Source organism: Bufo gargarizans, chromosome 2 (genome assembly GCF_014858855.1).
Source record: "Bufo gargarizans isolate SCDJY-AF-19 chromosome 2, ASM1485885v1, whole genome shotgun sequence".
NCBI classification, from domain to species: domain Eukaryota; kingdom Metazoa; phylum Chordata; class Amphibia; order Anura; family Bufonidae; genus Bufo; species Bufo gargarizans.
Window position 1 is genome coordinate 78,116,642 of NC_058081.1, and position 26,961 is coordinate 78,143,602.

At 44.5% G+C, this 26,961-nt stretch overlaps 10 non-coding genes across 10 annotated transcripts; 5 read left to right on the forward strand and 5 right to left on the reverse strand.

Moving 5' to 3' along the window:
• Positions 1 to 16,872: 16,872 nt before the first annotated feature.
• Positions 16,873 to 16,946, reverse strand: TRNAT-AGU. Its single transcript has one exon. It is a non-coding gene; the product is annotated as a tRNA-Thr (tRNA).
• A 945-nt stretch (positions 16,947 to 17,891) lies between these two features.
• Positions 17,892 to 17,973, forward strand: TRNAS-AGA. The gene has a single exon. It is a non-coding gene; the product is annotated as a tRNA-Ser (tRNA).
• An 819-nt stretch (positions 17,974 to 18,792) lies between these two features.
• Positions 18,793 to 18,866, reverse strand: TRNAT-AGU. Its single transcript has one exon. It is a non-coding gene; the product is annotated as a tRNA-Thr (tRNA).
• A 943-nt stretch (positions 18,867 to 19,809) lies between these two features.
• TRNAS-AGA lies at positions 19,810 to 19,891 on the forward strand. Its single transcript has one exon. It is a non-coding gene; the product is annotated as a tRNA-Ser (tRNA).
• An 823-nt stretch (positions 19,892 to 20,714) lies between these two features.
• On the reverse strand, positions 20,715 to 20,788 carry TRNAT-AGU. Its single transcript has one exon. It is a non-coding gene; the product is annotated as a tRNA-Thr (tRNA).
• A 938-nt stretch (positions 20,789 to 21,726) lies between these two features.
• On the forward strand, positions 21,727 to 21,808 carry TRNAS-AGA. The gene has a single exon. It is a non-coding gene; the product is annotated as a tRNA-Ser (tRNA).
• An 821-nt stretch (positions 21,809 to 22,629) lies between these two features.
• TRNAT-AGU lies at positions 22,630 to 22,703 on the reverse strand. Its single transcript has one exon. It is a non-coding gene; the product is annotated as a tRNA-Thr (tRNA).
• Positions 22,704 to 23,641: 938 nt separating this feature from the next.
• TRNAS-AGA lies at positions 23,642 to 23,723 on the forward strand. The gene has a single exon. It is a non-coding gene; the product is annotated as a tRNA-Ser (tRNA).
• Positions 23,724 to 24,545: 822 nt separating this feature from the next.
• TRNAT-AGU lies at positions 24,546 to 24,619 on the reverse strand. The gene has a single exon. It is a non-coding gene; the product is annotated as a tRNA-Thr (tRNA).
• A 938-nt stretch (positions 24,620 to 25,557) lies between these two features.
• TRNAS-AGA lies at positions 25,558 to 25,639 on the forward strand. The gene has a single exon. It is a non-coding gene; the product is annotated as a tRNA-Ser (tRNA).
• Positions 25,640 to 26,961: the final 1,322 nt, after the last annotated feature.

Consider the following 26,961-nt stretch of genomic DNA (forward strand, 5'->3'; position numbering starts at 1 on the left):
CAGCAGCCGCTAGTGTGATCTAATTTTTACTGTCTGCTAAAGTCTCCTGGTCTGGGATTCGAACCCACAACCTCCAATCTAGCAGTGTATCAGTGGAGACAGTAAAAAAAAAAAAAATGCAAAACAGTTAATTGTGGGCTCAAAAGTGACAAATAATTGACTGTAATTGGCCAGTGATTAGAGTTGAGCGAACACCTGGATGTTCGGGTTCGAGAAGTTCGGCCGAACATCCCGGAAATGTTCGGGTTCGGGATCCGAACCCGATCCGAACTTCGTCCCGAACCCGAACCCCATTGAAGTCAATGGGGACCCGAACTTTTCGGCACTAAAACGGCTGTAAAACAGCCCAGGAAAGGGCTAGAGGGCTGCAAAAGGCAGCAACATGTAGGTAAATCCCCTGCAAACAAATGTGGATAGGGAAATTAATTAAAATAAAAATTAAATAAATAAAAATTAACCAAAATCAATTGGAGAGAGGTTCCATAGCAGAGAATCTGGCTTCCCGTCACCCACCACTGGAACAGTCCATTCTCAGATATTTAGGCCCCGGCACCCAGGCAGAGGAGAGAGGTCCCGTAACAGACAATCTGGCTTCATGTCAGCAGAGAATCAGTCTTCATGTCATAGCAGAGAATCAGGCTTCACGTCACCCACCACTGTAATAGTCCATTTTCATAAATTTAGGCCCAGCACCCAGGCAGAGGAGAGAGGTCCCGTAACAGACAATCTGGCTTCATGTCAGCAGAGAATCAGTCTTCATATCATAGCAGAGAATCTGGCTTCCCGTTACCCACCACTGGAACAGTCCATTCTCAGATATTTAGGCCCCGGCACCCAGGCAGAGGAGAGAGGTCCCGTAACAGACAATCTGGCTTCATGTCAGCAGAGAATCAGTCTTCATATCATAGCAGAGAATCAGGCTTCACGTCAGCCACCACTGCAACAGTCCATTGTCATAAATTCAGGCCCAGCACCCAGGCAGAGGAGAGAGGTCCCGTAACAGACAATCTGGCTTCATGTCAGCAGAGAATCAGTCTGCATGTCATAGCAGAGAATGAGGCTTCACGTCACCCACCACTGCAACAGTCCATTTTCATAAATTTAGGCCCAGCACCCAGGCAGAGGAGAGAGGTCCCGTAACAGAGGATCTGGCTTCATGTCACCAGAGAATCAGTCTGCATGTCATAGCAGAGAATCAGGCTTCACGTCAGCCACCACTGCAACAATCCATTGGCATATATTTAGGCCTAGCACACAGGCAGAGGAGAGAGGTCCCGTAACAGACAATCTGGCTTCATGTCAGCAGAGAATCAGTCTTCATATCATAGCAGAGAATCAGGCTTCACGTCAGCCACCAATGCAACAGTCCATTGTCAGATATTTAGGCCCAGCACCCAGGCAGAGGAGAGAGGTCCCGTAACAGAGGATCTGGCTTCATGTCAGCAGAGAATCAGTCTTCATGTCATAGCAGAGAATCAGGCTTCACGTCACCCACCACTGTAAGAGTCCATTTTCATAAATTTAGGCCCAGCACCCAGGCAGAGGAGAGAGGTCCCGTAACAGACGATCTGGCTTCATGTCAGCAGAGAATCAGTCTGCATGTCATAGCAGAGAATGAGGCTTCACGTCACCCACCACTGCAACAGTCCATTTTCATAAATTTAGGCCCAGCACCCAGGCAGAGGAGAGAGGTCCCGTAACAGAGGATCTGGCTTCATGTCACCAGAGAATCAGTCTGCATGTCATAGCAGAGAATCAGGCTTCACGTCACCCACCACTGCAACAGTCCATTGTCATAAATTCAGGCCCAGCACCCAGGCAGAGGAGAGAGGTCCCGTAACAGACAATCTGGCTTCATGTCACCAGAGAATCAGTCTGCATGTCATAGCAGAGAATGAGGCTTCACGTCAGCCACCACTGCAACAATCCATTGGCATATATTTAGGCCTAGCACACAGGCAGAGGAGAGGTTCATTCAACTTTGGGTAGCCTTGCAATATAATGGTAAAATGAAAATAAAAATAGGATTGAATGAGGAAGTGCCCTGGAGTCCAATAATATATGGTTATGGGGAGGTAGTTAATGTCTAATCTGGACAAGGGACGGACAGGTCCTGTGGGATCCATGCCTGGTTCATTTTTATGAACGTCAGCTTGTCCACATTGGCTGTAGACAGGCGGCTGCGTTTGTCTGTAATGACGCCCCCTGCCGTGCTGAATACACGTTCAGACAAAACGCTGGCTGCCGGGCAGGCCAGCACCTCCAAGGCATAAAAGGCTAGCTCTGGCCACGTGGACAATTTAGAGACCCAGAAGTTGAATGGGGCCGAACCATCAGTCAGTACGTGGAGGGGTGTGCACACGTACTGTTCCACCATGTTAGTGAAATGTTGCCTCCTGCTAACACGTTGCGTATCAGGTGGTGGTGCAGTTAGCTGTGGCGTGTTGACAAAAGTTTTCCACATCTCTGCCATGCTAACCCTGCCCTCAGAGGAGCTGGCCGTGACACAGCTGCCTTGGCGACCTCTTGCTCCTCCTCTGCCTTGGCCTTGGGCTTCCACTTGTTCCCCTGTGACATTTGGGAATGCTCTCAGTAGCGCGTCTACCAACGTGCGCTTGTACTCGCGCATCTTCCTATCACGCTCCAGTGCAGGAAGTAAGGTGGGCACATTGTCTTTGTAGCGTGGATCCAGCAGGGTGGCAACCCAGTAGTCCGCACAGGTTAAAATGTGGGCAACTCTGCTGTCGTTGCGCAGGCACTGCAGCATGTAGTCGCTCATGTGTGCCAGGCTGCCCAGGGGTAAGGACAAGCTGTCCTCTGTGGGAGGCGTATCGTCATCGTCCTGCCTTTCCCCCCAGCCACGCACCAGTGATGGACCCGAGCTGCGTTGGGTGCCACCCCGCTGTGACCATGCTTCATCCTCATCCTCCTCCACCTCCTCCTCATCCTCGTCCTCCTCGTCCTCCAGTAGTGGGCCCTGGCTGGCCACATTTGTACCTGGCCTCTGCTGTTGCCAAAAACCTCCCTCTGAGTCACTTCGAAGAGACTGGCCTGAAAGTGCTAAAAATGACCCCTCTTCCTCCTCCTCCTCCTCCTCCTCCTGGGCCACCTCCTCTTCCATCATCGCCCTAAGTGTTTTCTCAAGGAGACATAGAAGTGGTATTGTAACGCTGATAACGGTGTCATCGCCACTGGCCATGTTGGTGGAGTACTCGAAACAGCGCAACAGGGCACACAGGTCTCGCATGGAGGCCCAGTCATTGGTGGTGAAGTGGTGCTGTTCTGTAGTGCGACTGACCCGTGCGTGCTGCAGCTGAAACTCCACTATGGCCTGCTGCTGCTCGCACAGTCTGTCCAGCATGTGCAAGGTGGAGTTCCACCTGGTGGGCACGTCGCATATGAGGCGGTGAGCGGGAAGGCCGAAGTTACGCTGTAGCGCAGACAGGCGAGCAGCGGCAGGATGTGAACGCCGGAAGCGCGAACAGACGGCCCGCACTTTATGCAGCAGCTCTGACATGTCGGGGTAGTTGTGAATGAACTTCTGCACCACCAAATTCAGCACATGCGCCAAGCAAGGGATGTGCGTCAAATTGGCTAGTCCCAGAGCTGCAACGAGATTTCGCCCATTATCACACACCACCAGGCCGGGCTTGAGGCTCACCGGCAGCAACCACTCGTCGGTCTGTTGTTCAATACCCCGCCACAACTCCTGTGCGGTGTGGGGCCTGTCCCCCAAACATATGAGTTTCAGAATGGCCTGCTGACGTTTACCCCGGGCTGTGCTGAAGTTGGTGGTGAAGGTGTGTGGCTGACTGGATGAGCAGGTGGAAGAAGAGGAGGAGGAAGCCGAGAAGGAGGAGGTGGCAACAGGAGGCAAAGAATGTTGCCCTGCGATCCTTGGCGGCGGAAGGACGTGCGCCAAACAGCTCTCCGCCTGGGGCCCAGCTGCCACTACATTTACCCAGTGTGCAGTTAGGGAGATATAGCGTCCCTGGCCGTGCTTACTGGTCCACGTATCTGTGGTTAGGTGGACCTTGCTACAGATGGCGTTGCGCAGTGCACACTTGATTTTATCGGATACTTGGTTGTGCAGGGAAGGCACGGCTCTCTTGGAGAAGTAGTGCCGGCTGGGAACAACATACTGTGGGACAGCAAGCGACATGAGCTGTTTGAAGCTGTCTGTGTCCACCAGCCTAAATGACAGCATTTCATAGGCCAGTAGTTTAGAAATGCTGGCATTCAGGGCCAGGGATCGAGGGTGGCTAGGTGGGAATTTACGCTTTCTATCAAATGTTTGTGAGATGGAGAGCTGAACGCTGGCGTGTGACATGGTTGAGACGCTTGGTGACGGAGGTGGTGGTGGTGGTGTTGGTGGTACATCCCCTGTTTGCTGGGCGGCAGGTGCCAACGTTCCTCCAGAGGCGGAGGAAGAGGCCGAGGCGGCAGCAGCAGAATAGGCCGAGGCGGCAGCAGCAGAAGAGGTAGCAGGGGGAGCCTGAGTGACTTCCTTGGTTTTAAGGTGTTTACTCCACTGCAGTTCATGCTTTGCATGCAGGTGCCTGGTCATGCAGGTTGTGCTCAGGTTCAGAACGTTAATGCCTCGCTTCAGGCTCTGATGGCACAGCGTGCAAACCACTCGGGTCTTGTCGTCAGCACATTGTTTGAAGAAGTGCCATGCCAGGGAACTCCTTGAAGCTGCCTTTGGGGTGCTCGGTCCCAGATGGCGGCGGTCAGTAGCAGGCGGAGTCTCTTGGCGGCGGGTGTTCTGCTTTTGCCCACTGCTCCCTCTTTTGCTACGCTGTTGGCTCGGTCTCACCACTGCCTCTTCCTCCGAACTGTGAAAGTCAGTGGCACGACCTTCATTCCATGTGGGGTCTAGGACCTCATCGTCCCCTGCATCGTCTTCCACCCAGTCTTGATCCCTGACCTCCTGTTCAGTCTGCACACTGCAGAAAGACGCAGCAGTTGGCACCTGTGTTTCGTCATCATCAGAGACATGCTGAGGTGGTATTCCCATGTCCTCATCATCAGGAAACATAAGTGGTTGTGCGTCAGTGCATTCTATGTCTTTCACCGCTGGGGAAGGGCTAGGTGGATGCCCTTGGGAAACCCTGCCAGCGGAGTCTTCAAACAGCATAAGAGACTGCTGCATAACTTGAGGCTGAGACAGTTTCCCTGGTATGCATGGGGGTGATGTGACAGACTGATGGGGTTGGTTTTCAGGCGCCATCTGTGCGCTTTCTGCAGAAGACTGGGTGGGAGATAATGTGAACGTGCTGGATCCACTGTCGGCCACCCAATTGACTAATGCCTGTACCTGCTCAGGCCTTACCATCCTTAGAACGGCATTGGGCCCCACCATATATCGCTGTAAATTCTGGCGGCTACTGGGACCTGAGGTAGTTGGTACACTAGGACGTGTGGATGTGGCAGAACGGCCACGTCCTCTCCCAGCACCAGAGGGTCCACTAACACCACCACGACCATGTCCACGTCCGCGTCCCTTACTAGATGTTTTTCTCATTGTTATGGTTCACCACAACAACAAATATATTATTTGGCCCAATGTATTGTATTCAAATTCAGCGGGATATAAATTTGAGGCCTAGTATTTAGGCGCTGGGTGACCGGTATGGATTTAGTGACAGAATTAGACTTGGAAATGCACAGAAGCGTGTGTGTGAAGTTATTCTGAATGACCCTATGTGCACCTTCAATATGATCTACCCTTTTAGGGATAGATTTCAAATAGCTCTGATATAGCAGAAACCACTAAATTATGAAATTGCTAAATTGGGAATTGTATTTCAACCCAGAACAAGAAATGTGCTTTGACGGACACTAAATATCTTGCCCAGCAACAACAGTACAGCGGTAACGAGAGATTTAGCAGGATATAAATTTGAGGCCTAGTATTTAGGCGCTGGGTGACAGGTATGGGTTTAGTGACAGAATTAGACTTGGAAATACACAGTAGCGGGTGTGTGTGAAGTTATTCTGAATGACCCAATGTGCACCTTGAATATTATATACCCTTTTAGGGATAGATTTCAAATAGCTCTGATATAGCAGAAACCACTAAATTATGAAATTGCTAAATTGGGAATTGTATTTCAACCCAGAACAAAAAATGTGCTTTGACGGACACTAAATATCTTGCCCAGCAACAACAGTACAGCGGTAACGAGAGATTTAGCAGGATATAAATTTGAGGCCTAGTATTTAGGCGCTGGGTGACAGGTATGGGTTTAGTGACAGAATTAGACTTGAAAATACACAGTAGCGGGTGTGTGTGAAGTTATTCTGAATGACCCAATGTGCACCTTGAATATTATATACCCTTTTAGGGATAGATTTCAAATAGCTCTGATATAGCAGAAACCACTAAATTATGAAATTGCTAAATTGGGAATTGTATTTCAACCCAGAACAAAAAATGTGCTTTGACGGACACTAAATATCTTGCCCAGCAACAACAGTACAGCGGTAACGAGAGATTTAGCAGGATATAAATTTGAGGCCTAGTATTTAGGCGCTGGGTGACAGGTATGGGTTTAGTGACAGAATTAGACTTGAAAATACACAGTAGCGGGTGTGTGTGAAGTTATTCTGAATGACCCAATGTGCACCTTGAATATTATATACCCTTTTAGGGATAGATTTCAAATAGCTCTGATATAGCAGAAACCACTAAATTATGAAATTGCTAAATTGGGAATTGTACTTCAACCCAGAACAAAAAATGTGCTTTGACGGACACTAAATATCTTTCCAAGCAACAACAGTACAGCGGTAACGAGAGATTTAGCAGGATATAAATTTGAGGCCTAGTATTTAGGCGCTGGGTGACAGGTATGGGTTTAGTGACAGAATTAGACTTGGAAATACACAGTAGCGGGTGTGTGTGAAGTTATTCTGAATGACCCAATGTGCACCTTGAATATTATATACCCTTTTAGGGATAGATTTCAAATAGCTCTGATATAGCAGAAACCACTAAATTATGAAATTGCTAAATTGGGAATTGTACTTCAACCCAGAACAAAAAATGTGCTTTGACGGACACTAAATAACTTTCCCAGCTACAACAGGACAGCGGTAACGAGAGATTTAGCGGGATATAAATTTGAGGCCTAGTATTTAGGCGCTGGGTGACAGGTATGGGTTTAGTGACAGAATTAGACTTGGAAATACACAGTAGCGGGTGTGTGTGAAGTTATTCTGAATGACCCTATGTGCACCTTCAATATGATCTACCCTTTTAGGGATAGATTTCAAATAGCTCTGATATAGCAGAAACCACTAAATTATGAAATTGCTAAATTGGGAATTGTATTTCAACCCAGAACAAAAAATGTGCTTTGACGGACACTAAATAACTTTCCCAGCTACAACAGGACAGCGGTAACGAGAGATTTAGCAGGATATAAATTTGAGGCCTAGTATTTAGGCGCTGGGTGACAGGTATGGGTTTAGTGACAGAATTAGACTTGGAAATACACAGTAGCGGGTGTGTGTGAAGTTATTCTGAATGACCCAATGTGCACCTTGAATATTATATACCCTTTTAGGGATAGATTTCAAATAGCTCTGATATAGCAGAAACCACTAAATTATGAAATTGCTAAATTGGGAATTGTACTTCAACCCAGAACAAAAAATGTGCTTTGACGGACACTAAATAACTTTCCCAGCTACAACAGGACAGCGGTAACGAGAGATTTAGCAGGATATAAATTTGAGGCCTAGTATTTAGGCGCTGGGTGACAGGTATGGGTTTAGTGACAGAATTAGACTTGAAATACACAGTAGCGGGTGTGTGTGAAGTTATTCTGAATGACCCAATGTGCACCTTGAATATTATATACCCTTTTAGGGATAGATTTCAAATAGCTCTGATATAGCAGAAACCACTAAATTATGAAATTGCTAAATTGGGAATTGTACTTTCAACCCAGAACAAAAAATGTGCTTTGACGGACACTAAATAACTTTCCCAGCTACAACAGGACAGCGGTAACGAGAGATTTAGCAGGATATAAATTTGAGGCCTAGTATTTAGGCGCTGGGTGACAGGTATGGGTTTAGTGACAGAATTAGACTTGGAAATACACAGTAGCGGGTGTGTGTGAAGTTATTCTGAATGACCCTATGTGCACCTTCAATATGATCTACCCTTTTAGGGATAGATTTCAAATAGCTCTGATATAGCAGAAACCACTAAATTATGAAATTGCTAAATTGGGAATTGTATTTCAACCCAGAACAAAAAATGTGCTTTGACGGACACTAAATAACTTTCCCAGCTACAACAGGACAGCGGTAACGAGAGATTTAGCAGGATATAAATTTGAGGCCTAGTATTTAGGCGCTGGGTGACAGGTATGGGTTTAGTGACAGAATTAGACTTGAAAATACACAGTAGCGGGTGTGTGTGAAGTTATTCTGAATGACCCAATGTGCACCTTGAATATTATATACCCTTTTAGGGATAGATTTCAAATAGCTCTGATATAGCAGAAACCACTAAATTATGAAATTGCTAAATTGGGAATTGTACTTCAACCCAGAACAAAAAATGTGCTTTGACGGACACTAAATAACTTTCCCAGCTACAACAGGACAGCGGTAACGAGAGATTTAGCAGGATATAAATTTGAGGCCTAGTATTTAGGCGCTGGGTGACAGGTATGGGTTTAGTGACAGAATTAGACTTGAAAATACACAGTAGCGGGTGTGTGTGAAGTTATTCTGAATGACCCAATGTGCACCTTGAATATTATATACCCTTTTAGGGATAGATTTCAAATAGCTCTGATATAGCAGAAACCACTAAATTATGAAATTGCTAAATTGGGAATTGTACTTCAACCCAGAACAAAAAATGTGCTTTGACGGACACTAAATAACTTTCCCAGCTACAACAGGACAGCGGTAACGAGAGATTTAGCGGGATATAAATTTGAGGCCTAGTATTTAGGCGCTGGGTGACCGGTATGGATTTAGTGACAGAATTAGACTGGGATATGGCCAAAAAATAACCACACTATTGCTGGTTAAATGCACTTGGTGACGGGCGCAGCTTGCCCCTGATGTAGTATATGGCCAAAAAATGAACAGACTATTGCTGGTTAAATGCACTTGGTGTCACAGCTTGACCAACCACACTACTGAGGGTTAAATGCACTTGGTGACGGGCGCAGCTTGCCCCTGATGTAGTATATGGCCAAAAAAGAAACAGACTATTGCTGGTTAAATGCACTTGGTGTGACAGCTTCACCCTGATGTAGGCTTTAGCCAGAAAACAACCACACCATTGAGGGTTAAATGCACTTGGTGACAGGCGCAGCTTGCCCCTGATTTTGTATATGGCCAAAAAATGAACAGACTATTGCTGGTTAAATGCACTTGGTGTGACAGCTTCACCCTGATGTAGGCTTTAGCCAAAAAACAACCACACCATTGAGGGTTAAATGCACTTGGTGACAGGCACAGCTTGCCCCTGATTTTGTATATGGCCAAAAAATGAACAGACTATTGCTGGTTAAATGCACTTGGTGTGACAGCTTCACCCTGATGTAGGCTTTAGCCAAAAAACAACCACACCATTGAGGGTTAAATGCACTTGGTCGCAGCTTGTGCTGGCGCACCACAAGACACAAAATGGCCGCCGATCACCCCAGAAAAATGTGACTGACAAACGGTCTGGGCAGCCTAAAAACAGTGAGCAATTGAGGATCAGCAGCTCAATGATCCACAGCTGCAGATCGATCAGTTAATCAAGTCCTTTGGAGGAGTTAATCTGCCTAATCTCGCCCTACTGTCGCAGCCGCAACCTCTCCCTACGCTAATCAGAGCAGAGTGACGGGCGGCGCTATGTGACTCCAGCTTAAATAGAGGCTGGGTCACATGGTGCTCTGGCCAATCACAGCCATGCCAATAGTAGGCATGGCTGTGATGGCCTCTTGGGGCAAGTAGTATGACGCTTGTTGATTGGCTGCTTTGCAGCCTTTCAAAAAGCGCCAAGAAAGCGTCACAAAAGCGCCAAGAAAGCGACGAACACCGAACCCGAACCCGGACTTTTACGAAAATGTCCGGGTTCGGGTCCGTGTCACGGACACCCCAAAATTCGGTACGAACCCGAACTATACAGTTCGAGTTCGCTCATCCCTACCAGTGATGCCATCTCCTGGTCTGGGATTCGAACCCACAACCTCCAATCTAGCAGTGTATCAGTGGCAAAGCATTTACCCTCACAGCCATAAAGGCTGCATTACAACTCATTGAAAAAATATGAGACTTCTACTGTTATTGCTGGCTAATTGTACATCTATACACATGACAGCTGCCCAAACACACCTAGCACTGCTATATCTCTATATGACAGCTGTCCCTGCACACTCAGCTCTGCTATATCTCTATATATGACAGCTGCCCCAGCAAACCCAGCTCTACTACATCTATACACATGACAGCTACCGAAACACAGCCAGCTCTGCTACATCTATACACATGACAGCTGCCCCCAACACACTCAGCTCTGCTATATCTCTATATATGACAGCTGCCCCAGCAAACCCAGCTCTACTACATCTATACACATGACAGCTGCCGAAACACAGTCAGCTCTGCTACATCTATACACATGACAGCTGCCCCCAACACACCCAGCACTGCTATATCTCTATATGACAGCTGTCCCAGCACAATCAGCTCTGCTATATCTCTATATATGACAGCTGCCCCAGCAAACCCAGCTCTACTACATCTATACACATGACAGCTGCCGAAACACAGTCAGCTCTGCTACATCTATACACATGACAGCTGCCCCCAACACACCCAGCACTGCTATATCTCTATATGACAGCTGTTCCAGCACAATCAGCTCTGCTATATCTCTATATATGACAGCTGCCCCAGCAAACCCAGCTCTACTACATCTATACACATGACAGATGCCCAAACACACCCAGCTCTGCTACATCTATACACATGACAGCTGCACCAGCACACTCAGCTCTGCTATATCTCTATATATGACAGCTGCCCCAGCAAACCCAGCTCTACTACATCTATACACATGACAGCTACCGAAACACAGCCAGCTCTGCTACATCTATACACATGACAGCTGCCCCCAACACACTCAGCTCTGCTATATCTCTATATATGACAGCTGCCCCAGCAAACCCAGCTCTACTACATCTATACACATGATAGCTGCCGAAACACAGTCAGCTCTGCTACATCTATACACATGACAGCTGCCCCCAACACACCCAGCACTGCTATATCTCTATATGACAGCTGTCCCAGCACAATCAGCTCTGCTATATCTCTATATATGACAGCTGCCCCAGCAAACCCAGCTCTACTACATCTATACACATGACAGCTGCCGAAACACAGTCAGCTCTGCTACATCTATACACATGACAGCTGCCCCCAACACACCCAGCACTGCTATATCTCTATATGACAGCTGTCCCAGCACAATCAGCTCTGCTATATCTCTATATATGACAGCTGCCCCAGCAAGCCCAGCTCTACTACATCTATACACATGACAGCTGCCGAAACACAGCCAGCTCTGCTACATCTATACACTTGACAGCTGCCCCCAACACACCCAGCACTGCTATATCTCTATATGACAGCTGTCCCAGCACAATCAGCTCTGCTATATCTCTATATATGACCGCTGCCCCAGCAAACCCAGCTCTACTACATCTATACACATGACAGATGCCCAAACACACCCAGCTCTGCTACATCTATACACATGACAGCTGCACCAGCACACTCAGCTCTGCTATATCTCTATATATGACAGCTGCCCCAGCAAACCCAGCTCTACTACAGCTATACACATGACAGATGCCCTAAACACACCCAGCTCTGCTACATCTATACACATGACAGCTGCACCAGCACACTCAGCTCTACTATATCTCTATATATGACAACTGCCCCAGCAAACCCAGCTCTACTAAATCTATACACATGACAGCTGCCGAAACACAGCCAACTCTGCTACATCTATACACATGACAGCTGCCCCAGCACACTCAGCTCTGCTATATCTCTATATATCTATCTACTGTATAGCAATACTTAGAGATATATAGATGTAGCAGAGCTGGGTGTGCTGGAGCAGCTGTCATATATAGAGATATAGCAGAGCTGAGTGTGCTGGGACAGCTGTCATATAGAGATATAGCAGTGCTGGGTGTGTTTGGGCAGCTGTCATATGCATAGATGTAGCAGAGCTGGGTTTGCTGGGGCAGCTATCATATATAGAGCTATAGTAGAGCTGAGTGTGCTGGAACAGCTGTCATATAGAGATATATTTGAGATACTGCTATATCTGTATATGACAGCTGTCTCAGCACATTCAGCTCTGCTATATCTCTATATATGAGCAGCTGTCATGTGTATAGATGTACACTTAGCCAGCTATAACAGTAGAAGTCTCATATTTTTACAGTCTGCAGCAAGGCAGCTGGTATGGTCTAGTGGTTAGCTGCTTTGCTTCTGAAGCAGAAGGTCGTGGGTTCGAATCCCTGTAGAATCTTTTCTGAAATACAAGCACTGACTCAATATATGGACATACAAGGCGGGACACAGGAAGAGGCTGCATCGCATCGCTGACATGGAGGTAAGTAGAAGTGTTTATTTTTTTATACCCGACTGTTACTGCCATGGGGGAGCGGGAGGCACCTGATACTGGCAGTGGCACCTGATACTGGCACATGGGGGGGGAAGAGGCACCTGATACTGGCACATGGGGGGGAGAGGGGTTGGCACCTGATACTGGCACCTGGGGGGGAGGGGGGTTGGCACCTGATACTGGCACATGGGGGGGAGAGGGGATTAGCACCTGATACTGGCATGGGGGGGAGGGAGAGTGGCACCTGATACTGGCATAGGGGGGGGGAGAGTGGCACCTGATACTGGCATATGGGGGGGGGAGTGGCACCTGATACTGGCATATGGGGGGGAGAGTGGCACCTGATACTGGCACCTGGGGGGGGGGAGGGGGGGTTGTCACCTGATACTTGCACATGGGGGGGGGGAAGAGGCACCTGATACTGGCACCTGGGGGGGAGGGGGGGTTGGCACCTGATACTGGCACATGGGGGGGAAGAGGCACCTGATACTGGCACATGGGGGGGAGAGGGGTTGGCACCTGATACTGGCACCTGGGGGGAGGGGGGTTGGCACCTGATACTGGCACATGGGGGGAAGAGGCACCTGATACTGGCACATGGGGGGGAGAGGGGTTGGCACCTGATACTGGCATGGGGGGGGAGGGAGAGTGGCACCTGATACTGGCATATGGGGGGGGAGAGTGGCACCTGATACTGGCACCTGGGGGGGGAGGGGGGGTTGGCACCTGATACTTGCACATGGGGTGGGAAGAGGCACCTGATACTGGCACATGGGGGGGGGGGGTTGGCACCTGATACTGGCATATGGGGGGGGGGGAGGGAGAGAGGCACTTGATACTGGCACTTTTTTTGTGTGTGTGGGGGGGGGGGGGAGATGGCACTATGATACTGGGACATGGGGGGGGGGGAGAGGCACCTGATACTGGCACCTGGAGGGGAGAGGAGGGGTTGGCACTTGATACTGGCACATGGGGGGGGGGGAGAGAGGAACCTGATACAGGCACATGGGGAGGGGGAGGGAGAGAGGCACTTGATATTGTCACTTTTTTGTGTGTGTGGGGGGGGGGGGAGATGGCACTATGATACTGGGACATGGGGGGGAGGAGAGAGGCACTTGATACTGGCATGTGGGGGGGGGGGGGGGTTGGCACTATGATACTGGCACATGGGGGGGGGAGAGGCACTTAATACTGGCACTTTTTTGGGGGGGAGATGGCACTATGATAATGGGACATGGGGGGGAAGAGAGAGGCACTTGATACTGGCACATGGGGGGGTTTGGCACTATGATACTGGCACATGGGGGGTGGGAAGGAGAGAGGCACTTGATACTGGCACATGGGGGGAGATGGCACTATGATACTGGGACATGTGGGGGGGGGGAGAGGCACTTGATACTGGCACATGATGGGGGGCATCTATGGGGACACTTACTGGCACATTAGTGGGGGGCATTATGGGGGACACTAGGCCGGCAGTCTATCAGAGGCCGGACACTGAGGGGCATCTACTGGGGCACTATATATGGGGCATTTTATACTGGTACATTATGGGGGGCACTAGCAGGAAGGGGGGAGAGGAGCACTATGGGGGAATTTACTGGGGGCACTATATAGGGGTATTTTATACTGGCACATTATGGGGGCACTATGGGGACATTAGCTCAACTGGGGGCATTACAAGGGGGTATTTTTGCACTGTCACATTATAAGGAGAATTATTACTACTGGGTGGGCATTATGGTGGACTTTATTACTCCCCCATGGTATGACCCCCTAGTAGCAGCACCAGACTCTCACTGCTCCGCTATCCCTCTGCCCCTTCTCCAAATCCTTATTATAAAATCTTTCTCATTAGGATAAAACACAACATCAGCTCCGCCGAGCCCCCGGCCAAAGTGTGGAAGTGGCGTCCGAGATCCCCAAGGGCCAAGCCAAGTAACTGTAAGTGTTCATGTGGAGTATGTTTATGTTATACACATATAGCCTACACTGTGCCCCACAATATACAGTATACCGCTACACTGTGCCACACAATATACAGTATACCTCTACACTGTGCCCCACAATGTACAGTATACCTCTATATTGTGCCCCACAATGTACAGTATACTGCTACACTGTGCCCCACAATATACAGTATACCTCTACACTGTGCCCCACAATATACAGTATACCTCTACACTGTGCCTCACAATATACAGTATACCTCTACACTGTGCCTCACAATATACAGTATACCTCTACACTGTGCCTCACAATATACAGTATACCTCTACACTGTGCCTCACAATATACAGTATACCTCTACACTGTGCCTCACAATATACAGTATACCTCTACACTGTGCCTCACAATATACAGTATACCTCTACACTGTGCCTCACAATATACAGTATACCTCTACACTGTGCCACACAATATACAGTATACCTCTACACTGTGCCTCACAATATACAGTATACCTCTACACTGTGCCTCACAATATACAGTATACCTCTACACTGTGCCCCACAATATACAGTATACCTCTACACTGTGCCCCACAATATACAGTATACCGCTACACTGTGCCAAAGGAGTGGGGTTTACACAGGAGGAGGGAGATGCGAAGCGTGCTGGGGGGGCCCTTACAAATATTTGCTGTGGGGCCCAGTCACTTCTAGTTACGCCCCTGATTGCTCAGGTTCTCCCCTTGACTTTCATTGTACCGAGCACCCGAACATCCTGAGGTGTTCTACTCGAGCACCCAAGCAGTTTGGTGCTCGATGTACACTAGCGCTTTAACCAACTAAGACCACACCGCTGACACCCTGGAAACCGCCAAAATTTTAAAATATTCAATTGCACTTTTGGACTGATAGCTAACATATCTGCGAGCGACATAAGTAACACTTGACTGATTTCAGTGTGTTCTGCATGAAAAAGCCTCATTGAAATACGGAGAGGCTGAACATTTGTGAGCATCAACAGTAATTAAAACTACACCACGCCCTTTTCAAAAATCCAAGGGTCTGCTTGAATTTCTGCCAAACATACAAATGTATTGCTATATCTAATGAATTTTGTTGTTATTACCTATGGTTCCTAATCTATCAGAGTTGAATCACAAACTCCTAAATTAACAGACAGGTCAAGTGTGATGATAGGTCCTCTTTAAATCTGTGTGTGTGAACTGTCTGTTGAGAGCAACCGTTCGGAAAGGAAAATCTGAGGTCAAAATCTAGTGGTTTGATCATAAAAGATAAAACTTTATAATGTATCTTTATTTTTTGCACCTTTCAGCAGCCTATATTTGCCCAGGCATGTAGGATTTCTGTAAATGTTGAAAATCCCCTATGGTCACTCCAAAAATCTGGCTAGAATGGAACAATAAAGAATTGACAGAGATGATAGAGAGGGGAAGAGGAAGGAAAGGGAACCATGTTACCATCTCACTGCCTCTAGCTAGTAACCTGTGAGGCAAGTACTTAGGGAAGCAGTCAGGGGTCTGGCACTGCTAGAAAAACTGACTGTGGACTATAAGAACCAGTCACTTTTTGCAAAGATGTTTTCTAGTTAAATAGTGCATCTTATAGTCCACAAGCAACGGTAAGTAGGAAATGTAGGATTGGATCATGAGGGACATAAAACAGAGCCCTAGACTTATAATTTAATTCAGACCCCTATATTAATTCAACCAGGATGGAACCAGAATTTCTTTCTTTTAGGTAATGATTATTTTTGTTGTTACCTATGGTTCCTAATCTATCAGAGTTGAATCACAAACTCCTAAATTAACATACATGTCAAGTGTGATGACAGGTCTTTTTAAGGCCGAATGCACATGGCCGTGTACTGCGGCCGAGAGCGGTCCGTGGTATGCCGGGCCGGATTCCTGTTTAGAGCAGGAGCGCACAGCGTCATTGGTTGCTATGACGCTGTGCGCTTCATGCCGCCGCTGCTGTACAGTAATACACTATACAAGTGTATTACTGTACAGCAGCGGCGGCATGAAGCGCACGGCATCATAGCAACCAATGACACCATGCGCTCCTGCTCTGAACAGGAATCCAGCCCGGCATACCACGGACCGCTCTCGGCCACAATCTGTGTGTGTGAACTGTCTATTGAGAGCAACCGATTAGAATGGAAAATCTGAGGTCAAAATCTAGTGGCTTGATCATATTTTTTCATTTGACATAAAGACCCGAATGAAAAGGCACTGCTGAGATTTGAACTCAGGATCTCCTGTTTACTAGACAGGCACTTTAACCAGCTAAGCCACAGCACCACACCACTGACAGCCTGAAAGCCATGAAAATTGGAAAATATTCAACTGAACTTTTTGGCTTATGGTTAACACATTTGCCAGCAAAATAAGTAACACTCGACTGATTTCAGTACGTTCTGCAAGGAAAAGCAGAGGGTAAGCCTCATTGAAAGACGGAGGGGCTAAACATTTGCGAGCATCAACAGAAATTAAAACTACACCATGCCCTTGTCAAAAATCCAAGGGTCAATTTGGATTTATGCCACATATACAACTGTATTGCTCTCCTCTGGGTGGCGATAAAGTTGAATACTTTGGTGAATAACGGGATCCAATGACTCCCGTGCCCTGCTATTCACTTTCATAGGCCATAGGCCACTGCAGTTTAGTATTTGAGGGTATTGTGAAGCATAGCAGACACATTATTGGGGTAGAATAAGGATAATACTGTTGGGGCACCAAGATGGGGAGGATGATGAAAAAATGATGAACTGAAGATGTCTGTGTTGGAAACTTTGCAGAGATGAGGCGTGGCTAAAAGAAGTCATCATGGCGGTCTGGGCCAAATGGAGAATATGGGGAACCAGAATGTGTATAATCACAGCAGACATCACTGGATATAATAGGTATTTCATGCCAAATTTTGCCATTGGATCCTTTCAAGGCAAAGTCTGAAAAAAAAATTTGGAGGTAAAGTTTTCCTTCACGCTCATGATAGAATCCAATCTCATTTTGGTGTTAAATATACATCTTCTAAAGGAGGTCACGATGCACACTTCTGAATAAGCCCTTATATAGAATTGGACCTTCTGGAACTTCATGGAATCAACTTCTCGCTCCAAGAAATGATGACACATCTTCCCCGTATGTACTTAGTCTATTGCTTGGAGTAGACCAGGGTATTTGTTTTGTTTGGTGATTGGAGCTGCTTAGCTGCCAACTTGCCAAAGCTGTGTCTGCTTATCAGTAGTTGTGGCCCAGTGGTTAAGGCGATGGCCTAGAAATCCATTGGGGTTTCCCCACGTAGGTTCAAGTCCTGCCGATTATGATGGATTGCTCACCCTTTTGACTAAAGGACTGTTTTTTCCATAAACTGTTGCTATCCTATAAAGAAAGTCAGGCATTATTAAGCTGTTTTACAATGAATTCACATCATTATGAATGTCCATCTGTGTTCAAATGCTGCTTGAAATAAGGAGAAAGAATTTTAAAAAAAATCTAAATGTGGTTGTCAGTGTTATTTTTTTTCTTTTGTTTCATTAATCAATAGTATATGTAAAAAGATAAAACTTTATAATGTATCTTCATTTTTCTCAACTTTCAGCAGCCTATATTTGCCCAGGCATGTAGGATTTCTTTAAATTTTGAAAATCCCATATGGTCACTCCAAAAATCTGACTATAAAAACCAGTCATATTTTGGAAAGATGTTTTCTATCTAAATAGTCCATCTTATAGTCCACAAACAACGGTAAGTAGGAAATGTAGGATGAGATCATGAGAGACATGAAACCCAGACCCCAACTCAAAATAAATTAAAAATCCTAAATTGATTTAGATTCTAGAAAAGACCCATAACTTAATTCAGGCCCAAGACTTATAATTTAATTCAGACCGCTATATTAATTCAACCAGGATTTCTTTCTTTTAGGTAATGATTATTTTTGTTGTTACCTATGGTTCCTAATCTATCAGAGTTGAATCACAAACTCCTAAATTAACAGACATGTCAAGTGTGATGATAGGTCCTCTTTAAATCTGTGTGTGTGAACTGTCTGTTGAGAGCAACCGTTCGGAAAGGAAAATCTGAGGTCAAAATCTAGTGGCTTGATCATATTTTTTCATTTGACATAAAGACCCGAATGAAAAGGCACTGCTGAGATTTGAACTCAGGATCTCCTGTTTACTAGACAGGCGCTTTAACCAGCTAAGCCACAGCACCACACCACTGACAGCCTGAAAGCCTGAAAGCCATGAAAATTGGAAAATATTCAACTGAACTTTTTGGCTTATGGTTAACACATTTGCCAGCAAAATAAGTAACACTCGACTGATTTCAGTACGTTCTGCAAGGAAAAGCAGAGGGTAAGCCTCATTGAAAGACGGAGGGGCTAAACATTTGCGAGCATCAACAGAAATTAAAACTACACCATGCCCTTGTCAAAAATCCAAGGGTCAATTTGGATTTATGCCACATATACAACTGTATTGCTCTCCTCTGGGTGGCGATAAAGTTGAATACTTTGGTGAATAACGGGATCCAATGACTCCCGTGCCCTGCTATTCACTTTCATAGGCCATAGGCCACTGCAGTTTAGTATTTGAGGGTATTGTGAAGCATAGCAGACACATTATTGGGGTAGAATAAGGATAATACTGTTGGGGCACCAAGATGGGGAGGATGATGAAAAAATGATGAACTGAAGATGTCTGTGTACTTTGCAGAGATGAGGCGTGGCTGAAAGAAGTCATCATGGCGGTCTGGGCCAAATGGAGAATATGGGGAACCAGAATGTGTATAATCACAGCAGACATCACTGGATATAATAGGTATTTCATGCCAAATTTTGCCATTGGATCCTTTCAAGGCAAAGTCTGAAAAAAAAGATTTGTTCTGGAAAAGTTTTCCTTCACGCTCATGATAGAATCCAATCTCATTTTGGTGTTAAATATACATCTTCTAAAGGAGGTCACGATGCACACTTCTGAATAAGCCCTTATATAGAATTGGACCTTCTGGAACTTCAGGGAATCAACTTCTCGCTCCAAGAAACGATGACACATCTTCCCCGTATGTACTTAGTCTATTGCTTGGAGTAGACCAGGGTATTTGTTTTGTTTGGTGATTGGAGCTGCTTAGCTGCCAAAAGTATATCGGCCAATCTGTAGTCGTGGCCGAGTGGTTAAGGCGATGGACTAGAAATCCATTGGGGTTTCCCCGCGTAGGTTCAAATCCTGCCGACTACGATTGATAGCTCAGCCTTTTGACTAAAGGACTAGTTTTTTTCATAAACCGTTGCTATCATATAAAGAAAGTGAGGCACAATTAAGCTGTTTTACAATGAATTCACATCATTATCAACGATCCTCTGTGTTCAAATGCAGCTTGAAATAAGGAGAAAGTATTTTTTTAAATATCTAAATGTGGTTGTCAGTGTTATTTTTTGTTTTCTTTTGTTTCATTAATCAATAGTACATGTAAAAAGATGAAACTTTGTAATGTATCTTCATTTTTCTCAACTTTCAGCAGCCTATATTTGCCCAGGCCTGTAGGATCTCTTTAAATTTTGAAAATCCCATATGGTCACTCCAAAAATCTGACTATAAAAACCAGTCATATTTTGGAAAGATGTTTTCTATCTAAATAGTCCATCTTATAGTCCACAAACAACGGTAAGTAGGAAATGTAGGATGAGATCATGAGAGACATGAAACCCAGACCCCAACTCAAAATAAATTAAAAATCCTAAATTGATTTAGATTCTAGAAAAGACCCATAACTTAATTCAGGCCCAAGACTTATAATTTAATTCAGACCGCTATATTAATTCAACCAGGATTTCTTTCTTTTAGGTAATGATTATTTTTGTTGTTACCTATGGTTCCTAATCTATCAGAGTTGAATCACAAACTCCTAAATTAACAGACATGTCAAGTGTGATGATAGGTCCTCTTTAAATCTGTGTGTGTGAACTGTCTGTTGAGAGCAACCGTTCGGAAAGGAAAATCTGAGGTCAAAATCTAGTGGCTTGATCATATTTTTTCATTTGACATAAAGACCCGAATGAAAAGGCACTGCTGAGATTTGAACTCAGGATCTCCTGTTTACTAGACAGGCGCTTTAACCAGCTAAGCCACAGCACCACACCACTGACAGCCTGAAAGCCATGAAAATTGGAAAATATTCAACTGAACTTTTTGGCTTATGGTTAACACATTTGCCAGCAAAATAAGTAACACTCGACTGATTTCAGTACGTTCTGCAAGGAAAAGCAGAGGGTAAGCCTCATTGAAAGACGGAGGGGCTAAACATTTGCGAGCATCAACAGAAATTAAAACTACACCATGCCCTTGTCAAAAATCCAAGGGTCAATTTGGATTTATGCCACATATACAACTGTATTGCTCTCCTCTGGGTGGCGATAAAGTTGAATACTTTGGTGAATAACGGGATCCAATGACTCCCGTGCCCTGCTATTCACTTTCATAGGCCATAGGCCACTGCAGTTTAGTATTTGAGGGTATTGTGAAGCATAGCAGACACATTATTGGGGTAGAATAAGGATAATACTGTTGGGGCACCAAGATGGGGAGGATGATGAAAAAATGATGAACTGAAGATGTCTGTGTTGGAAACTTTGCAGAGATGAGGCGTGGCTAAAAGAAGTCATCATGGCGGTCTGGGCCAAATGGAGAATATGGGGAACCAGAATGTGTATAATCACAGCAGACATCACTGGATATAATAGGTATTTCATGCCAAATTTTGCCATTGGATCCTTTCAAGGCAAAGTCTGAAAAAAAAATTTTGGAGGTAAAGTTTTCCTTCACGCTCATGATAGAATCCAATCTCATTTTGGTGTTAAATATACATCTTCTAAAGGAGGTCACGATGCACACTTCTGAATAAGCCCTTATATAGAATTGGACCTTCTGGAACTTCAGGGAATCAACTTCTCGCTCCAAGAAACGATGACACATCTTCCCCGTATGTACTTAGTCTATTGCTTGGAGTAGACCAGGGTATTTGTTTTGTTTGGTGATTGGAGCTGCTTAGCTGCCAAAAGTATATCGGCCAATCTGTAGTCGTGGCCGAGTGGTTAAGGCGATGGACTAGAAATCCATTGGGGTTTCCCCGCGTAGGTTCAAATCCTGCCGACTACGATTGATAGCTCAGCCTTTTGACTAAAGGACTGTTTTTTTCATAAACCGTTGCTATCATATAAAGAAAGTGAGGCACAATTAAGCTGTTTTACAATGAATTCACATCATTATCAACGATCCTCTGTGTTCAAATGCAGCTTGAAATAAGGAGAAAGTATTTTTTAAAAATCTAAATGTGGTTGTCAGTGTTATTTTTTGTTTTCTTTTGTTTCATTAATCAATAGTACATGTAAAAAGATGAAACTTTGTAATGTATCTTCATTTTTCTCAACTTTCAGCAGCCTATATTTGCCCAGGCCTGTAGGATCTCTTTAAATTTTGAAAATCCCATATGGTCACTCCAAAAATCTGACTATAAAAACCAGTCATATTTTGGAAAGATGTTTTCTATCTAAATAGTCCATCTTATAGTCCACAAACAACGGTAAGTAGGAAATGTAGGATGAGATCATGAGAGACATGAAACCCAGACCCCAACTCAAAATAAATTAAAAATCCTAAATTGATTTAGATTCTAGAAAAGACCCATAACTTAATTCAGGCCCAAGACTTATAATTTAATTCAGACCGCTATATTAATTCAACCAGGATTTCTTTCTTTTAGGTAATGATTATTTTTGTTGTTACCTATGGTTCCTAATCTATCAGAGTTGAATCACAAACTCCTAAATTAACAGACATGTCAAGTGTGATGATAGGTCCTCTTTAAATCTGTGTGTGTGAACTGTCTGTTGAGAGCAACCGTTCGGAAAGGAAAATCTGAGGTCAAAATCTAGTGGCTTGATCATATTTTTTCATTTGACATAAAGACCCGAATGAAAAGGCACTGCTGAGATTTGAACTCAGGATCTCCTGTTTACTAGACAGGCGCTTTAACCAGCTAAGCCACAGCACCACACCACTGACAGCCTGAAAGCCATGAAAATTGGAAAATATTCAACTGAACTTTTTGGCTTATGGTTAACACATTTGCCAGCAAAATAAGTAACACTCGACTGATTTCAGTACGTTCTGCAAGGAAAAGCAGAGGGTAAGCCTCATTGAAAGACGGAGGGGCTAAACATTTGCGAGCATCAACAGAAATTAAAACTACACCATGCCCTTGTCAAAAATCCAAGGGTCAATTTGGATTTATGCCACATATACAACTGTATTGCTCTCCTCTGGGTGGCGATAAAGTTGAATACTTTGGTGAATAACGGGATCCAATGACTCCCGTGCCCTGCTATTCACTTTCATAGGCCATAGGCCACTGCAGTTTAGTATTTGAGGGTATTGTGAAGCATAGCAGACACATTATTGGGGTAGAATAAGGATAATACTGTTGGGGCACCAAGATGGGGAGGATGATGAAAAAATGATGAACTGAAGATGTCTGTGTTGGAAACTTTGCAGAGATGAGGCGTGGCTAAAAGAAGTCATCATGGCGGTCTGGGCCAAATGGAGAATATGGGGAACCAGAATGTGTATAATCACAGCAGACATCACTGGATATAATAGGTATTTCATGCCAAATTTTGCCATTGGATCCTTTCAAGGCAAAGTCTGAAAAAAAAATTTTGGAGGTAAAGTTTTCCTTCACGCTCATGATAGAATCCAATCTCATTTTGGTGTTAAATATACATCTTCTAAAGGAGGTCACGATGCACACTTCTGAATAAGCCCTTATATAGAATTGGACCTTCTGGAACTTCAGGGAATCAACTTCTCGCTCCAAGAAACGATGACACATCTTCCCCGTATGTACTTAGTCTATTGCTTGGAGTAGACCAGGGTATTTGTTTTGTTTGGTGATTGGAGCTGCTTAGCTGCCAAAAGTATATCGGCCAATCTGTAGTCGTGGCCGAGTGGTTAAGGCGATGGACTAGAAATCCATTGGGGTTTCCCCGCGTAGGTTCAAATCCTGCCGACTACGATTGATAGCTCAGCCTTTTGACTAAAGGACTGTTTTTTTCATAAACCGTTGCTATCATATAAAGAAAGTGAGGCACAATTAAGCTGTTTTACAATGAATTCACATCATTATCAACGATCCTCTGTGTTCAAATGCAGCTTGAAATAAGGAGAAAGTATTTTTTAAAAAATCTAAATGTGGTTGTCAGTGTTATTTTTTGTTTTCTTTTGTTTCATTAATCAATAGTACATGTAAAAAGATGAAACTTTGTAATGTATCTTCATTTTTCTCAACTTTCAGCAGCCTATATTTGCCCAGGCCTGTAGGATCTCTTTAAATTTTGAAAATCCCATATGGTCACTCCAAAAATCTGACTATAAAAACCAGTCATATTTTGGAAAGATGTTTTCTATCTAAATAGTCCATCTTATAGTCCACAAACAACGGTAAGTAGGAAATGTAGGATGAGATCATGAGAGACATGAAACCCAGACCCCAACTCAAAATAAATTAAAAATCCTAAATTGATTTAGATTCTAGAAAAGACCCATAACTTAATTCAGGCCCAAGACTTATAATTTAATTCAGACCGCTATATTAATTCAACCAGGATTTCTTTCTTTTAGGTAATGATTATTTTTGTTGTTACCTATGGTTCCTAATCTATCAGAGTTGAATCACAAACTCCTAAATTAACAGACATGTCAAGTGTGATGATAGGTCCTCTTTAAATCTGTGTGTGTGAACTGTCTGTTGAGAGCAACCGTTCGGAAAGGAAAATCTGAGGTCAAAATCTAGTGGCTTGATCATATTTTTTCATTTGACATAAAGACCCGAATGAAAAGGCACTGCTGAGATTTGAACTCAGGATCTCCTGTTTACTAGACAGGCGCTTTAACCAGCTAAGCCACAGCACCACACCACTGACAGCCTGAAAGCCATGAAAATTGGAAAATATTCAACTGAACTTTTTGGCTTATGGTTAACACATTTGCCAGCAAAATAAGTAACACTCGACTGATTTCAGTACGTTCTGCAAGGAAAAGCAGAGGGTAAGCCTCATTGAAAGACGGAGGGGCTAAACATTTGCGAGCATCAACAGAAATTAAAACTACACCATGCCCTTGTCAAAAATCCAAGGGTCAATTTGGATTTATGCCACATATACAACTGTATTGCTCTCCTCTGGGTGGCGATAAAGTTGAATACTTTGGTGAATAACGGGATCCAATGACTCCCGTGCCCTGCTATTCACTTTCATAGGCCATAGGCCACTGCAGTTTAGTATTTGAGGGTATTGTGAAGCATAGCAGACACATTATTGGGGTAGAATAAGGATAATACTGTTGGGGCACCAAGATGGGGAGGATGATGAAAAAATGATGAACTGAAGATGTCTGTGTTGGAAACTTTGCAGAGATGAGGCGTGGCTAAAAGAAGTCATCATGGCGGTCTGGGCCAAATGGAGAATATGGGGAACCAGAATGTGTATAATCACAGCAGACATCACTGGATATAATAGGTATTTCATGCCAAATTTTGCCATTGGATCCTTTCAAGGCAAAGTCTGAAAAAAAAATTTTGGAGGTAAAGTTTTCCTTCACGCTCATGATAGAATCCAATCTCATTTTGGTGTTAAATATACATCTTCTAAAGGAGGTCACGATGCACACTTCTGAATAAGCCCTTATATAGAATTGGACCTTCTGGAACTTCAGGGAATCAACTTCTCGCTCCAAGAAACGATGACACATCTTCCCCGTATGTACTTAGTCTATTGCTTGGAGTAGACCAGGGTATTTGTTTTGTTTGGTGATTGGAGCTGCTTAGCTGCCAAAAGTATATCGGCCAATCTGTAGTCGTGGCCGAGTGGTTAAGGCGATGGACTAGAAATCCATTGGGGTTTCCCCGCGTAGGTTCAAATCCTGCCGACTACGATTGATAGCTCAGCCTTTTGACTAAAGGACTGTTTTTTTCATAAACCGTTGCTATCATATAAAGAAAGTGAGGCACAATTAAGCTGTTTTACAATGAATTCACATCATTATCAACGATCCTCTGTGTTCAAATGCAGCTTGAAATAAGGAGAAAGTATTTTTTAAAAAATCTAAATGTGGTTGTCAGTGTTATTTTTTGTTTTCTTTTGTTTCATTAATCAATAGTACATGTAAAAAGATGAAACTTTGTAATGTATCTTCATTTTTCTCAACTTTCAGCAGCCTATATTTGCCCAGGCCTGTAGGATCTCTTTAAATTTTGAAAATCCCATATGGTCACTCCAAAAATCTGACTATAAAAACCAGTCATATTTTGGAAAGATGTTTTCTATCTAAATAGTCCATCTTATAGTCCACAAACAACGGTAAGTAGGAAATGTAGGATGAGATCATGAGAGACATGAAACCCAGACCCCAACTCAAAATAAATTAAAAATCCTAAATTGATTTAGATTCTAGAAAAGACCCATAACTTAATTCAGGCCCAAGACTTATAATTTAATTCAGACCGCTATATTAATTCAACCAGGATTTCTTTCTTTTAGGTAATGATTATTTTTGTTGTTACCTATGGTTCCTAATCTATCAGAGTTGAATCACAAACTCCTAAATTAACAGACATGTCAAGTGTGATGATAGGTCCTCTTTAAATCTGTGTGTGTGAACTGTCTGTTGAGAGCAACCGTTCGGAAAGGAAAATCTGAGGTCAAAATCTAGTGGCTTGATCATATTTTTTCATTTGACATAAAGACACGAATGAAAAGGCACTGCTGAGATTTGAACTCAGGATTAGAGTTGAGCGAACACCTGGATGTTCGGGTTCGAGAAGTTCGGCCGAACATCCCGGAAATGTTCGGGTTCGGGATCCGAACCCGATCCGAACTTCGTCCCGAACCCGAACCCCATTGAAGTCAATGGGGACCCGAACTTTTCGGCACTAAAAAGGCTGTAAAACAGCCCAGGAAAGAGCTAGAGGGCTGCAAAAGGCAGCAACATGTAGGTAAATCCCCTGCAAACAAATGTGGATAGGGAAATGAATTAAAATAAAAATTAAATAAATAAAAATTAACCAAAATCAATTGGAGAGAGATTCCATAGCAGAGAATCTGGCTTCCCGTCACCCACCACTGGAACAGTCCATTCTCAGATATTTAGGCCCCGGCACCCAGGCAGAGGAGAGAGGTCCCGTAACAGAGAATCTGTCTTCATGTCAGCAGAGAATTAGTCTGCATGTCATAGCAGAGAATGAGGCTTTCACGTAG